The sequence below is a fragment of the Chrysochloris asiatica genome, unplaced genomic scaffold (assembly GCF_000296735.1).
Source record: "Chrysochloris asiatica unplaced genomic scaffold, ChrAsi1.0 scaffold00017, whole genome shotgun sequence".
NCBI classification, from domain to species: domain Eukaryota; kingdom Metazoa; phylum Chordata; class Mammalia; order Afrosoricida; family Chrysochloridae; genus Chrysochloris; species Chrysochloris asiatica.
Genome location: NW_006408535.1, coordinates 15,161,568 through 15,176,567, shown reverse-complemented (window position 1 = coordinate 15,176,567; position 15,000 = coordinate 15,161,568). Strand labels below are relative to the sequence as shown.

Below are 15,000 nucleotides of genomic sequence, written 5' to 3'. Positions count from 1 at the left end.
CATCTTAGGGATTTGAAAGGTGTGTTATGTATAAATTAGCTGTCAACTTTTTTTCAATCCTGTAATGGAATGATGAGTTGTAATTTGCATAATCCTTTAAGAAGTCAAATTATACTGTCATGTAGCAGACTTAACATGCTAGCTAAGATTTCAGAGCTTTGCAGCTAATTACTATGTACCTTACAGGACAGTTAAATTGAACTTGAGTCCTCTGCCTTTACTGCCATTTGCTTTGCCCATTACTTAACAGAATCTGCACTGTTGATAACAAGGTGTTGTTACTATCACTGAAGTAAAAGGCTCTCCTGTGGGGAGGAAAAGGCATTTTAACATATCATGGTTTGACTTGTATTGCTTTTGCTAAGAAGAATTTTTTTAAACGGTAGTCCAAATTGGAATCCTAAAAAAAAAAAAAAAAGAAATTTATACTTTCTAGACAAGCTATAAAATATTGACTGAAGGAACATTAACAGTTCTACTATAGAAAATGAAATGAATGTGAAAATATTTCCACAAAAGTCATTAGTCTTTCTTCATATACTTTGCAAATATACTTTGATATGTTTTTAACCTTCAGACTCTTAATTTCTTTTGTAGTATGGTGTCATATTGTGGGGGTGGGGAGTGCCTTTTTTCAAACTTTAAGTCCTTTCTGAATATAAACTGGTGAGTTCTAATTTCAGTCTGCTGTTTGTAGAACATTTCCTTTCGTGGGTTTGTATTTCCAAATAACTGGGAAATCCTGAGCCTGTGAAGGCTGTTCTTTGAAATGGATACAAATTGGATCTAGGACAGAGCTGGACTAGTCTCCACCTGGACTGGTTTAGCTGATAACTGTATCACTGAAACTTTGCTATCTATTGATCTCTGGTTTTATTGCTAGATGCTTGTTTGCCAATGTAGTGCTGTTTTCCTCATCAGAATTGGTGTAGTTATAATCAAAATTATTTCTACTGTTAAACATTGATTTATTATTTCATTTATACTTTTATTACATTTATTGTGGGTCTTGTAATTTGTTAGTGATATTGTCATGATGGCTAGTTTGAAGAAAGCAGTCTTTTTTGAAATGCAAGAAGTGGATCTTTTCAGGATCCTCTTAAAACAGCACTTGTCTTGTTGACCATTCAAGTACCATGATAAACAGTCAGCATACTCATAGGACACTTGTTTGTTTCTGGTTAAGGCAGATTCATGAGTCTGAAATCACTGCCTGCTTCAAGGTTGAGGTTTGTCACTTTAGAATCAGGAGCCTAGAGTAGGCCACCAGGAATTTGACCCATAGAAAAGCTTCTCTTCTACCCGTAGGAATCCTCTCAAGAGCTTGCTTCTTTTTGTCCTTAAAGAATCGGTGTTATTTGTAGTCAAGGTAGATGCTGTAGGCAGCACAGCTGTGGCTGCCAGGGAAAGTCACTAGGGGGATATTCATAACAAGGAAATATTGGCAAATAAATGATGAAGAAGGGGAGGAAATCCCCAAGATGTTAAATTGGAGCCCTGTCACTGAGATGATTAATGGTGTTGTGTATTTTTGCGAAGATGCTTATCCGAATTGTCTTGAAACTATAGTATGCATTTAATAGCACCTATAAAAAAAACTCGTGGTGCAAGAGCACACTGAGAAGGCTGTGGATTCAGATTTCATTTTCTTGAGTGTTTTTTTTTTTTTTTTTTTTTTTAAGAAAAGCTTGTGAAACCCTGGTGGCATAGTGGGTTAAGTTTTAGGCTATTGACCTTCTGGTCAGCAGTTTGGATCCACCAGCTACTTCCTGAGAGACAGATGAGGCTTTCTGGGTCCCTAAAGATTTACAGCCTTGGAAACCCAATACAGGGTTCCTGTGAGTCGAAACTGACTCGAGGGCATACAACAGTAACAGCAGAGATAAAAAACAAACAAACTTGTGGTACATTAGTACACTGACCAGAGAAGGCCGTGGATTTAGATTTTATTTGCCTGAGTGAGAATTTTCTCTAGCTGAATCTTTGATGTGTCTGCTGGAAAACTAGTGTTGGATGTATATTACATATAGAAGTTAATGTATGTACTATTCATTGGCTGGCATTTTTATAGTCACTTTCTACATAGGGTGTAACTAAAGCTAACTAGCATTGAAAAAAAATTTTCCCCCAGAACCACAGGACCACAGGATAAAGAGCAAAACTTCTGTAAACTATGATAGCAATACCAATTTTTTAAGTCTTAATTTTTTATGTTGCAGTGGTTATCTTACAATATCTTCTAGTTTTCAGTATCAAACCATGGCTGAGCTGATTCTATGGTATGAATTATCACTTACCTTGAGGGATTTTTCTGTCGCTAATGGTAGGTGTATTTTGGGGCAGGTTACTTAACCCCCTTGGGTCTCAATAATTATTACTAGACAAATGACACATAATCTAGTTTTCAGTGAATTTATACTCTATTGTAGCAGCATTTTTCAAACTGTGTGTCTCTACCCAAATAATGAGGTATGAATGTTTATCCATTCCCACCAAGTCGATTCTGACTCACAGTGATCCTCTATGGGGTTCCTAGGACCCTGGCATCTTTACAGAACAGAAAGTCTCATCTTCTTCCTGAGGAGAGGCTCGGAGGCTGGAATTGCCAAACTTGCAGTTAGCAGTCCAGTGCCTATCCTACAGTGCCACCAAAATTTTAGTGAAATGAAAGGGAACAAAATTTAATGAATTGTAGTTAGCAAAAGGATGTTTTAGTTTTATATTTGTGTGTGTATAAATACTGTTTGTATGCAAGGGGGCTTCAAAAAAATTCTTGGAAAAAATGCAATGAAAAGATATTGGGGCATTTCTCCTGACTATCGGAAGCCCTCTAGTATATGTGCACCAATTGGATCACGAGGTAAAATGTGCTTCTTATTGTGGTTCACATCCCCAAAAGACAGAGAACCACTAGTACAGTGAGGAGTAAGTAGAGAAACATAATGATGTATGTGGTATGTTATACAAAAGGTGCCGTGAGTTATAATAAAAAGGAATAGACGGTTATCTGGGCAGAGTTCAGGAATCTGGTCTTTCAAATGCAGTACATGGTGGAACCAACTTGTATGGACTCCCGAGTCCCTATTGTATGCCTTTGTTTTCCATTTGGTGATCCATGATCTCATGATTGTTGTTGTTGTTTTTAAGTGCCATCGAGTCGGTTTCGGCTCATAGTGACTCTGTATATGGTTTCTGAGGAGTAGCTGTTGAGCATGAACTGCTGACCTTTGCATTGAAACTGATCTGGTAGTCCATGCTTGACCCACAGTGCCATATCAGGACTCCGATCTCATGGTATCACCTTGTAATCAGAAAAGTATGGGCACCATGGAAACTAGAAAATGGCGTACTCTAGGTGCCACCACTCTCTACCTCCAGTACATCACAGCTCATATTCCTTCTAACTCTAATTCTATGACTCAGTGATTTTTGAGCACTATTATACTTTAGGACATATTATTTTATATGCTACATTCTATTTCATTAGAATTATTAAAATTTGTTGTTGACCAATAGTGATCCCATGTACACCAGTAAAAAACAATGCCTAATCCTGCCTGATCCCCATGATAAGATCATTGTGATCTGTCAGCTGGTTTTTGACAGTTGATTGCCAGTCCTTTCTTCCTATTCTTACTCTGGAATCTCTGCCGAAACCTATTTAGCATCGTAGCAATATGCAAGCCTCCTCTGACAGACAGGTGATGACTGCACAAAGCTACAGTAGGTGGGTATCAAACCCAGGTTTCCCTCATGGAAGGCGACAAAGTCTACCACTGAATCACCAGTGCCCCATTATTAATTTATGTGCCCCATTATTAATCCAACGATACTGAAACTTTAAAACAAACATGAATATAAAATCCGTAGTTATTTCCGAATGTCTGTAATGTGTGATTTTAAATTAATGTTAATGGTTATCCTAACTTCTTACATTAAAAGTTTATGATAAAGACCAATTTAGGATTTCAAATTGTGCAAGTGATATTTTGGCAAAGAGTAAAAATAAGGTGTTTTGAGAAACACTATACTGGAAATATCTCATTAGTTTTATTGTTTCCTGTAAAGCAATATTTTTACTAATAATGACACTTTAAAATCCCAGATTCTTCTTCCTCTTTTCAGCAGTCTTTTACAATTAGTGAGCTCATTGTAATGTAATGAATTCGGTTGGGATATGGAAAAGTTCTTTACAAATTAGAACAACTGCCAGTTTATTTCTTATTTTCACATATAAAAGCAAAAGCAGTATTGAAAGTCTGAAAAAAGAGAAATCATGCTCCCTTTTGATATTAATATAATAACTTTGAGCTTAATTTTAAATAAAGGAAGGTAAATTGTTGAGCCAGAGAAAAGGAGTCTTTCATGGATATGAGATGGATTTATAATAAATACATGGGAATCACCTGTGTTAAGAATATTCCATATGAGGAAAGATTCCATATGAGGAGTTAACTGAGAAAGACCTACCCTGCCTCAAACTTTAAACTACAATTCAGCCATGTGGGTGGGTCTGACTGTAAAACGATATGAGGAAGAGTGGGGTATACCCAAATCTGTATTCATTCCAAACTACTCACCCATTGCCATAGAGTTGATCCAACTAACAGCTGACTTGTATAGGACAATGTAGATCTGTTCCTTTAGATTTCTGAGACTAAATCTTTGTGTGTGTGTGTGTGTGTGTGTGTGTGTGTGTGTGTGTGTGTGATTTTGATTGCATTTGCCTATTTTCTTTCTTTTTTTTTAAGTTTTTATTGTGAATTGAGTGATCGTTTACATGGGAGAACATCAGTTTTATACCATCATTTCATTGCAATGATTACAAGCTCCTCCGCACATCATCTTTCAACAGTATTTGCTCCTTTTCCCTCTGTTTGGGAGGGGGGCATGGGGGAAATGTACACAGAAACACTCAGGAATGTATAATAATTTATACAACCAAAGGGCACATTCCGCAAGCCTGCATTCTGGCCACCGGTACTCTCAGTCTTTCTCTTTCCATGAGTCTAGAGTCCTCAGCTGCTCTTTCTCTCCATGTCCCCATCTCTGCTTCCATCTCTGGTGTCACTGATTCTCTGGATAGGGTCCCATATTCGGCTTCTGCTCTTCTCCCTTGATGGTCCTAGGGTCCTCTGTTTCTGGATTATAAGATGAACTACTCCTATGTTTTTGTTACAAAACTTCTACCTTTACAGTTGTGACAGTCGCAGTTAGTCATGATAACAATTACTCACTGTTGACTCATAAGAATCTTTTCCCCATCTCTTCTCACCAGAGCCATCTAGACAAGATGAAAACTATTCAGTGGGGATTACAACTTCCCCCACAAATACTTAAACTAAACTCCCTCTGAAAACTTGTAAGCCGTCAGTCACTTCATGCCTTTATTGCCCCCTTATTTTAGGTAGCCAATGTCTAAATTGCCCGTCCCTATCTACCTGTATACAGAGGGGATAGGATTGAATCTTGATATGAAGACTCCTTCCCTCTCAGTTGGTAATTTGAGGTACTATATCCATAAGTATAGGTCAAGTTCATCAAATTGTAGCAATTTACACTTGTCCCCTTTATCAAAACAAATTTTTTTTTAATCTTCCTCTAATCAAGTTCTGATTATCAAGCCATTGAGCCTAGGTCAAATGGGTACTATCTGCAAGTTTGGGTATTCTTGTGCATCTCCCCTCACTTCATATCAGTTGGATGCTTCACTCTCAGCTCTAACCCTCTGTGGCTATGTCCTTGTCCATGGGCTCAGGAGTTCCCAGGTCTCATCATACTTCAGACCAACCAGCCCTTCCTCTACTCTATCTCATCTCCAGATTAACGAGAGTCTATGGAATGTGACTGAACTCAGCCATTTCTTCATTGCTGACTTTCCCCCTCTTCCACTCAACCATAGACCAAGGTGGTCATCAGCAAGCTTACATGCCTGCTCATGTGTTCCCTTTGTGTTTCAGTCTTGGAAGGGTGTTTGTCCTGAAGGAACTTGATTGCTTGCCTTGATGGCTCCCCAGCAAACAGCTTGGTTTTTCTTGTCTGAAACAAAATCTTTATGGAAGCAGACAGCCTTGTTTTCCTTCCTCAGAGCAGCTGGTGGGTTTAAACCACTGAGCTTGTGGTTAGCAGTCCAATGCTTAACACACTGTGTCTCCAGTTAGTCTTGGGAGACTGGAAGTTAAGTGACTAACATTTATTGAACATATACGGTTGCAGTAGACAGTGATACATGACAACCTCATGTATGTCACAGTAGAACTGTGTGTGCTCCATGGCATTTTCAGTTACTGATTTTGCAGAGGTGGAATGCCAGGCCTTTGTTCTAAGGGGCTTCTGATGGACTTGAATCTCGACCCTTTCAGTTAGAAGCCTAGTACATTAACTGTGCAGGAGAGGACAATGACAAAACTGGGTTTTGTCTCTGATTCTTTCCTTCCCAAGCCCCTTTCTATTCTTCCTGTGAAACTCATACATCTCAGCTACTTGGTTGGTATTTCTACCAGGCCTCATCCCCACTAAGCATTTTTGTTTCTACTGTCATTGCAAATGAGGAGTTAACTGGGAATGTTATTCCTCTCAAGGCCATTGCATTTTAACTAGCAGCTCCAAATGAAAGACTTCTAGAAAAAAAAGGGAGTCTTGTCCAACAGGATAATTTGAGACACTGTGACAGGCTTTTTGGAAATTAATTAGGGAGTTCTGGTGTGGTGCTGTGAGTTAATGCACTGGACTGCAAAGTTGGTTTGAACTGCTACATCGGCGGTTCAAGATGACACTTAACAACAACAATCCTATGGAGCAGTTTTTCTCTGTCCTATATAGTGGCTGTGAGTTGGAATCAACCTGACAGCAATTGAGTTTGGTTTTTACAGAGTGTGTGTGTGAAAATAACAGAGAAAGAATATGGGTTGTTGTACTAATATTGTGCTAAGGCCTGCTTTGGCCAAGAAGCATAGTTATGGAAAAGGGACCATTCAATCCTGAAAGAGAAGGGATTTTCAAGGTCCTGGGATGAGAAGAGAGCGAATGAAGTTAGGAAGGAGCTCACTACTCTTTATCAGCTGTGTTGTGCCAGACAGCGTGCTAACAACATTCACATGTTATCCCAATTAAGGCGAACAAGACAGGCGCCTTGTCAGACAGTCTGCTGGGGGTGGTGGTGGTGGGGGGGCGGTGGATAGATGGTCACTGATGCTGAAGGGGAGGGAAAGGTCAAGGAGGCTCCAGTGGCAGCAGCGAATTCTTTTGCTGTTTAACCTGATGGATTGATTGATTGCTGATACACAGTCATCTTCCCCCTGCCCCATATTAGAATAATCTATGTCAGTTGTGTTTGGATCAGTAAATAAAGAATTGAAAAAACTGTTAGAAATAGACAGTGAACTTTATGTAAAGATATAATAGAATCTACATATTAAAAAGGTATTGGACTTTTTAGCAAGCCATGTTTGAAACCTTTCAATAACCAAATAAATTCTGATTTTCACATCATGCCTTTAGACTCCAACAGGATTTGGGGTGCTTCCTCCCAGTTAATTTTAGCACTGCAGTTATGATTTTACCTGTGAATGACTTCAGGTGGCATACCTCAGTATTGTGGGTGACATAAAAGTATATTATTTAGGGTTAATACCAGGCTAGTTTTAAAATGAACTAATGTATTAATTCATTTAATAAATATTGTCTTGATTGCCAACCACGAGCAGGTGCTATTCTGTACAAAGGATTCTACAGAAACCGACGTATTCAGAGGTGATTAAGAAAACCTCTGCTGCCCAGTAGCTTAGAAGCCTGCGATGTATAAACAGTGTGGTTCTGCATGAGAGCTGGTAGGAGCGAGATGAGAGTAAAATGTAAACTCTGGAGGCAGCACTGTGAAGGAACCATGTTTAAGAGGCAAGATCAGGAGTCTTCACAGTACAGGAGCCATTTAAGCTGGCTGGCCAGAGGGGTGTCTGAGGTAGTGATATGAGATAAAACCTAGGCATTTTCCATGTAGTTATAGTTAGCATGTAGCACAAGCAGAAGTGAAGGGCTCAAACGAGTGAGATGGGAACTAAGGTTGGAGAGGAAGTGGGAGAGCAAAGGCATCCGAATGGAACTTCATGCTGTGAGAACCCCTGGCAGTGTTTTCAGGAGAAAGGATTTGATGTGACTGGTGTGTTAGAGAATACGCATAGATAAGTTAGATTGGAGGTGGACGATCTTCTGTGGGAGTGGCCCACTGTTTCATCTTTTCCTCAGTACTCATTTAATGTAGTTGTCAAAGATTTCATTTTACTTGGATCGACAACCATTTCTCATGGAAGCAACAGTCAAGACATCAAACAACATACATTGCATTGGGCAAACCTACTGCAAAAGACCTCTTTAGAGTGTTGATAAAAAAAAAAAAAAAAAAAGATATTACTTGGATGACTAAGGTGTCCCTGACCCAATTGCCTGGTATCCATGTGAAAGGTGAGTAATGAAGAAGGAAGACCAAAGAAGAATTGATGCTTTCAATTTTGGTCTTGGTGAAGAATATTGACTATATCATGAACTGCTGCAAGGATGAACAAATCGAATTGGAAGAAGTACAGCTGGAATGTTTTTTAGAAGCGAGAATGGCAAGACTTTGTCTCACATACATTGGACATGTTATGAGGAGGGACCAGTCACTGGAGGACATGATGCTTGAAAGAGAGTCCATAAAAAAAATGATGCCCCTTAATGAGATGGGTTGACACAATCGTTAACTCAAACGTAGTACTGATTGTGAAGGTGGTACAGGACTAGGCGGTATTTGTTCTGTGGAACACAGGATCACTATGAGTCAGAATCTCCTAACTACAACATCGGGGGTATTAGTGTTGTACTCCTAGAATACTTACTCTCTAGGTGGGAGAACAAGTTTCACTTCCTGGCCATACACTTCCTGGGCAGATACCATCCATCTTTGGGTGGAAACTCGCATGCTCTTTTGATGCTGGACAGATTTCACTGGAGCTTCTAGACGAAGACAGAATAGGAAGAAAGTCCACTTGATCTGCATTTGAAAATCCTATGGATCCCAGTGATCTATCTCCAACTGACCATGGGGATGATACAGAGCTTGTTGATGTGTTCTATTGTGTACGGGTCACCATGAGCTGGGGACTGACTCTAGGGCAGAATATAAAACGTGAAGTAGTGTTATTTGTTAGTTGAAGTTCTTATTGATATATAAATACCTTGGAGGACTGTCCCAGTGTGCAAGCCAGTATTGGACCTGTCTACCACTGCTTTGGTAGCGTAATGGTTACGAATCGGGCTGCGAACCTTAAGGTCAGCGGTTCGAAACTACCAGCTGCTCCGCGGGAGAAAGATGAGGCTTTCTACTCCCGTAAAGATTTACACCCTCGGAAACCCTATACAGGGTCGCTATGGGTCGGAACCGACTCGATGGCACATAACAACAACAACAACAACCACTGCTTTGCTTTTTCTGGCTTGAGGGCTCCATGATTTCTTTTTTTTCCCACACATCACTTCTCATTACAGATCATGGAATACCAGAGAGTAAAAATGGACAGGTACAGGAAGCATGATTTGGAATCCAACAATATTAGTTGGCTTTACCAGACTGTATGTTTTCATTCTGAGAGAAGTGACTACTCAGTTAAAAAAAAAAAGAAAAGTCTAGTGACACACCTGCAGTGTGCATGAAAACTGCAGAGACTTGAAAAGAGAAAGGTCACAGTGAGAGGAAGAGAACTCCAATGAACCTTTTGTAGGTATGCTGTGAAACTAGTGTTCAAAAGTGCTCACTGGTGGTTTAAGAGAGATTAATGTGCTTGTGTTCAGACTGTAACAAGAATAGAGCAAACTGACAGTTTTATACAACTGAGCTTCTAGTAAATTCCCCTCACCCTGAAAACACCTTGTTCTGTGTTGACTATGGAAATGGCGTCGCTGAGTCTGGATTTTTAAAATTAGATTGGAAGAATTATACTTTAGTCTTGGACTTTGAGCAACTTAAGGAGCCCTGGTGGTGGTGTTGGATAAGCACTGGACTGCCAACTGCAGGGTTGGTAGTTCAAACCCACCAGCTGCTCAATGGGGGAAAGACAAGACTTTGTGCTCCCATAAAGATTTACAGCCTCAGGAAACCCTTTACAAGGTCACTGTAAGTCAGGATGGTTTGTTAGCAATGGATTTGGCTTCGATGAATTTTTGAGATCCTCAAGTTCTTAATCATTTCTAGAGGTGTTTGAATCTACTGGAAATGGATTTGAGTCTCACAGTTATATGTGTGTGGGGGTGTGTGTAGAAGGGTGGAGGGAGGGGATTTAAAAAGTTAATGGAAAGATAGAATTGAAAGATGATGGAATTTTTTCCTGAACTTTTTGAAGTGAGACCGTGGCCAAAGTGCTTAACTCTTTTAGCTCTGCTTTCTTACTGTAAATGAGGGTAATAATAACTGTTTCATACGTTGTTTTGAGGAGCAGTGTGATGATGGCATTGGCAATAATAACTAACATCACTGATTTTATTTTTTACTAGATACTGATGTCTGAATGGATACTTCTTTTTAATCCTTATAATAAACTTAGGCACTTTGTTGTTGGTTGTTGTTGTTGTTATGTGCCGTGGAGTTGGAACCGACTCATAGCAACCCTGTACAGGGTTTCTGAGGCTGTAAATCTTTACAGGAGCAGAAAGCCTCATCTTTCTCCCTGGAACAGCTGGTAGCTTCGAACTGCTGACCTTGCCGTTCGCAGCCTGATTCGTAACCACTACACTACCAGAGCTCCTTACCAGTTGTTGGTAAGTGCCTTCAATTCGGGTTCCAACTCATAGCAACCCTGTATAGGGTTTCCAAGGAGTGGCTGGTGAGCTTTGAACTGCTGCCCTGGTAGTTCAAACTGACTTTGCGGTCCAGCACATTAAGGCACAGTGCTACACCAAGACTCCATAAACTTAAGCACTCGATATGGCTGTTATCACCATGTTGCAGATAACAGAGCTTCTAGAACTGAAGTGACTCATTCAAGCCTAAGAATGTAGTATGTTGTGGAATTTGCCTTAGGGTTAGCAAACTGTGGCCCATTGGCTATTCTACTCTATGTCAGTTTTGTAAATAAGGTGCTTTGGTTACCTGTCAGTTTTTGTTAAGGGGTGTTCTTGGTGATTTCCTTGTACAAGGTCCAATACCCTGGCTCTTTATTGGGGGTTCCTAAATTAGTTACCTGATTATATTTTATTGTCTCAGAACAGTTTTTTTTTTGTTCTTTTCATTTTCATTCTGGACTATTTAGAAAATGAGATAAGCACAAAGAAAAAAATAAAAACAGACCATTTGTAAGTGTCACTGTGAGCCATGTACCTTCCATGAATTTGTATATGTAATCGTGTATGTTTACATGAATGCCATTCCTTTTAGATAGTATGTCCATGTTTAGATGTACTTTTTTGTGAATCCATTCCATAATTCTCACTGACAAGTTGTCTCGGTGGGAATATGTCTGGGACCAGGTGTTGTAACTTATACACAAGCAGATTATTTAGGGAGGCTAAAACTACAGGTCAATTTTCACATAAAACATGTTTTCTCTTTGATGGGATAATGTTCTCGCCCTCCCTCCCTGCTGCCAGTGGTCAGTTTTTAATCTGTTTTCTAGATTTTATAATTTTTTCTTGCTTAAGAAATTTAAATTCTTTTACTTGAATATAAATTCTCCTAGCAAGAACTCTAGTGATAAGGCTCGAGTGGAATTAGTGATATGATCTTCAGCAGAAAAATCCTTCACTGCCCCCTCAATAATATCTAGAATAGGTCAGCCCTAGCGTAGTGGTTACGAATCGAACTGCGAGCCACAAGGTCAGCAGTTCGAAACTACCCACTGTTCCATGGGAGAAAGATGAGGCTTTCTGCTCCCGTAAAGATTTACATCCTCGGAAACCCTGTACTGGGTCGCTATGAGTCAGAACCGACTCCACGGCACAAAACAACAACAACAACAGCAATAAAGTTATAGTGTGCTGCTGTAAAGCGAATGGTCTTGCACTTATAGGATGAAGCTAATGGCGAGAAGGATGTGGGCGGGTTAAAGGAAAACATGGTTTCTTAAAGAGCAGACTGTGTACGCACATGATAGCCTAAAGGAGCCCTGGTGACGTAGTTGTTAAGCACTTATCTGATAACCAAAAGGTTGAGTGTTTGAACCCACCAGCCACAACCAGTGGGGTAGCTTTGAGTTGGAACTGACTTGGTGGTAATGGCTTTGAGAACCTTAAGTGATGAGGTTTCTAGCTCTTTCATGAGCTTTCTAGCTTTTTCATGAGCTCATTCTCCTTGATTAATAGTTTCTTTTCAAAAGCTATGTCTGCTAACATCATTCTATCGGTTGCTTAAAACGAGGATTCTATTTACTGTATCCAGCATTGAGACGTTTAGATCTTGTTCTGAAAGCAGCTGAGGACTAGGCTCTGTGAGGAATTTTGGTTCAGTGACCGGCGTGTAAAGAATGCATTCTTTGGCAGTTTTCCCTTGGCAAACTTGAGACCTTTGAGATTCACAAATCATTTTGAGGATTCTTTGGAATTGAGTGCTTGAGGTTTATGCTATTAAATAGAGTATCATTGCATCTTATGTAAAACCTAGTTTCCCTCTTTTCTCCATCAGAAAAACTATAAAGGAATCTTTGGGTTTCACTGTCACTGGTTTCTACACGTTACCAATGAGGAGAGTCCCATTTCTCTTACTAGCAGTTTTCATCACTCGCATTTTAACCAAGACAAGCTTTGTAGCAGCATCAATTTCTTTGACAACTGCTTGTCTGGGGTGTTCACAGTGGATCACAGCCAGTTGTGTGGCTTTGCCTTGGATCCAGGACAAACACGGCCTTTTTCAGGATTTTTCGCTTTACTTCCTTTCTCTAACTCTGTAACAACAGTGTTGTAATAGTGAAATCCAGTTCGTATAGCCCTGTCGGCACAGAGTCTCCAGACCTGTGTGCTTTGGCACCATCTGGGTCTCTTGGTGAAGAACACAGTTTGTAGTAGTTATGGGACTCTTTGCTCACTTTCAGGGGCTACGGCCTGCTTTTCTAGGGACTGCCTACATGCATGATGACTTACAAGGAGAAAACAAGAATCAGCAGCGCTGATTCATAGCCCCTGGAGAAATCCATCAGGTGACCTTCATTCTGAATCAGTATCAGTAAGAGCTGTGGGATTCATGTCGCCAGAGCTTTGAAAAGAAAGATTTGGAAATACATCCATCAGGGATGAGGGTAGAAGGTAGGGGGAGTTCCTGAAATCTTGTAAAATTGGTGATCAATAAATTCATCTACTAGCACGATTATTAACCCTTTTTTCTGAACTCTGCTTCCTCAGAGCTAGTAACAATTTAAGTAAGACTGATGGAAATAAAGAATAATGATTTAGAAAAAGATGATCCTGGTACTTGGAAAATGCCATAGGAAAGGGAAGTCTAGAAACCCATAAAGTAAAGTATCTTTACAAGGCTCTGGTGGTAGGTTTAGTTCACGTGTACCACAAATATCCTTGTTGAGTCTGTTCAGGGGACATTTGCAAGACACAAATATTTGCTGCGGTACAGAGTGTCCTCAGGTTGTGGACAGAGGAGAATTAATACAGCGGCGATTAGTCCGCCATCCAAAGCAGATACTCCTTGATGCTGAAGCTTTTCTTTGTGAAGCTCAATTGATCTTTGTGGGGACAGAAGTTTTAACTCTTAACAGTGAACTTAACATGCTTGTGGTCTTTGAGCATTATAATAGTGACTTAAACAGCCATATTCTGGAGCAGGTAGGATTACTCTCTTTTGTGCATGAGAGAATGGGGGCTCGGAAAGGTTAATATTGAGTACACACAGCTTCATAAAGCACAGCCAAGAGACCAGTCCAGGTTGATATGTCTGGCCAGTCTAGTCCCTTTCAGCTGCTTGACATGAAGCAGGTTGACCTCCAAAAATCATCTGCCTTCCTTTCAAGGATTGTCTGCTGAAACCTAATTTTTCATGACCCCAAGGAAGTTAAAGCCATTATTCAATAGAAGAGGAAGGATTGTCACGTGTGAGTGTAGTGCAGTTGGTTAAGCAATTGACTAGTCAAAAGGTTGATGGTTTGAGCCCACCCAGAGGTTCTCTGGAAGGCAAGCCTGGTGATTTCTTCCAAAAGATCATATGCAAACCTTCTGCATGCATGGGGTCAACAGGAGTTGAAAGTGACTTGCCAGCAACAAATAAAAGACTAAAAACAATTTGCAACATTCTTCCTTACTTAAAGTCATTAATGACTGCTCATTGTCACTCATGGTGCCTGTAACCTCAGTTTAGTGTTGAAAACCCAACAGTTTTACTCCATTCTGACTTTCCACCTGTACCCAACCCCACCAAATATTTGCCAACACAAGCTCTCCTCAAACCCATAATATCTCTGCTAACTCTCTTTAGACATGGGGCATGCCTGACTCTGTGTCTTCGCTGCTCCTCTGTGAGGTCTTTTTTTTACTTAGTGTTATTCTGGTAGCGTAGTGGTTATGAATCAGGTTGTGAACTGCAAGGTCAGCAGTTTGAAACTACCAGCTGCTCCATGGGAGAAAGATGAGGCATTCTGCTCCCGTAAAGACTTACAGCCTCAGAAACCCTGTACAGGGTCACTATGGGTCAGAACCGACTCCACGGCACACAGCCACCACCATTCGTCTTAGTGGTTTCTCTCTTCTCTTAATTTAATTCAGTTGAACATGTTAATCTGGTGCCTTCTGTACCCAAGCTGTACTGTTTAGGCTAAATCAGTGAGCAAAGACTAAAATCCCTATCTTCAAACTTAGAGGGTATTAGACATAGACGGTAAACAATAACGCTTTAAAACGACGTTAGTCATCCAGTCTGTTGGATAATATTGGTACTATGGAGCTCTGGTAGCGTAGTGGTTACGAATCGGGCTGTGAACCTAAAGGTCAGCAGTTCGAAACTACCAGCTGCTCCGCGGGAGAAAGATGAGGCTTTCT

General features: G+C 40.2%; 1 protein-coding gene across 1 annotated transcript in view; it reads left to right on the top strand.

The window, feature by feature from the left end:
• NPAS3 (neuronal PAS domain protein 3) overlaps positions 1-15,000 on the top strand; it is a 1,134,041-nt gene that overhangs the window by 830 nt on the left and 1,118,211 nt on the right. The gene's annotated exons all lie outside the window — the stretch shown is intronic.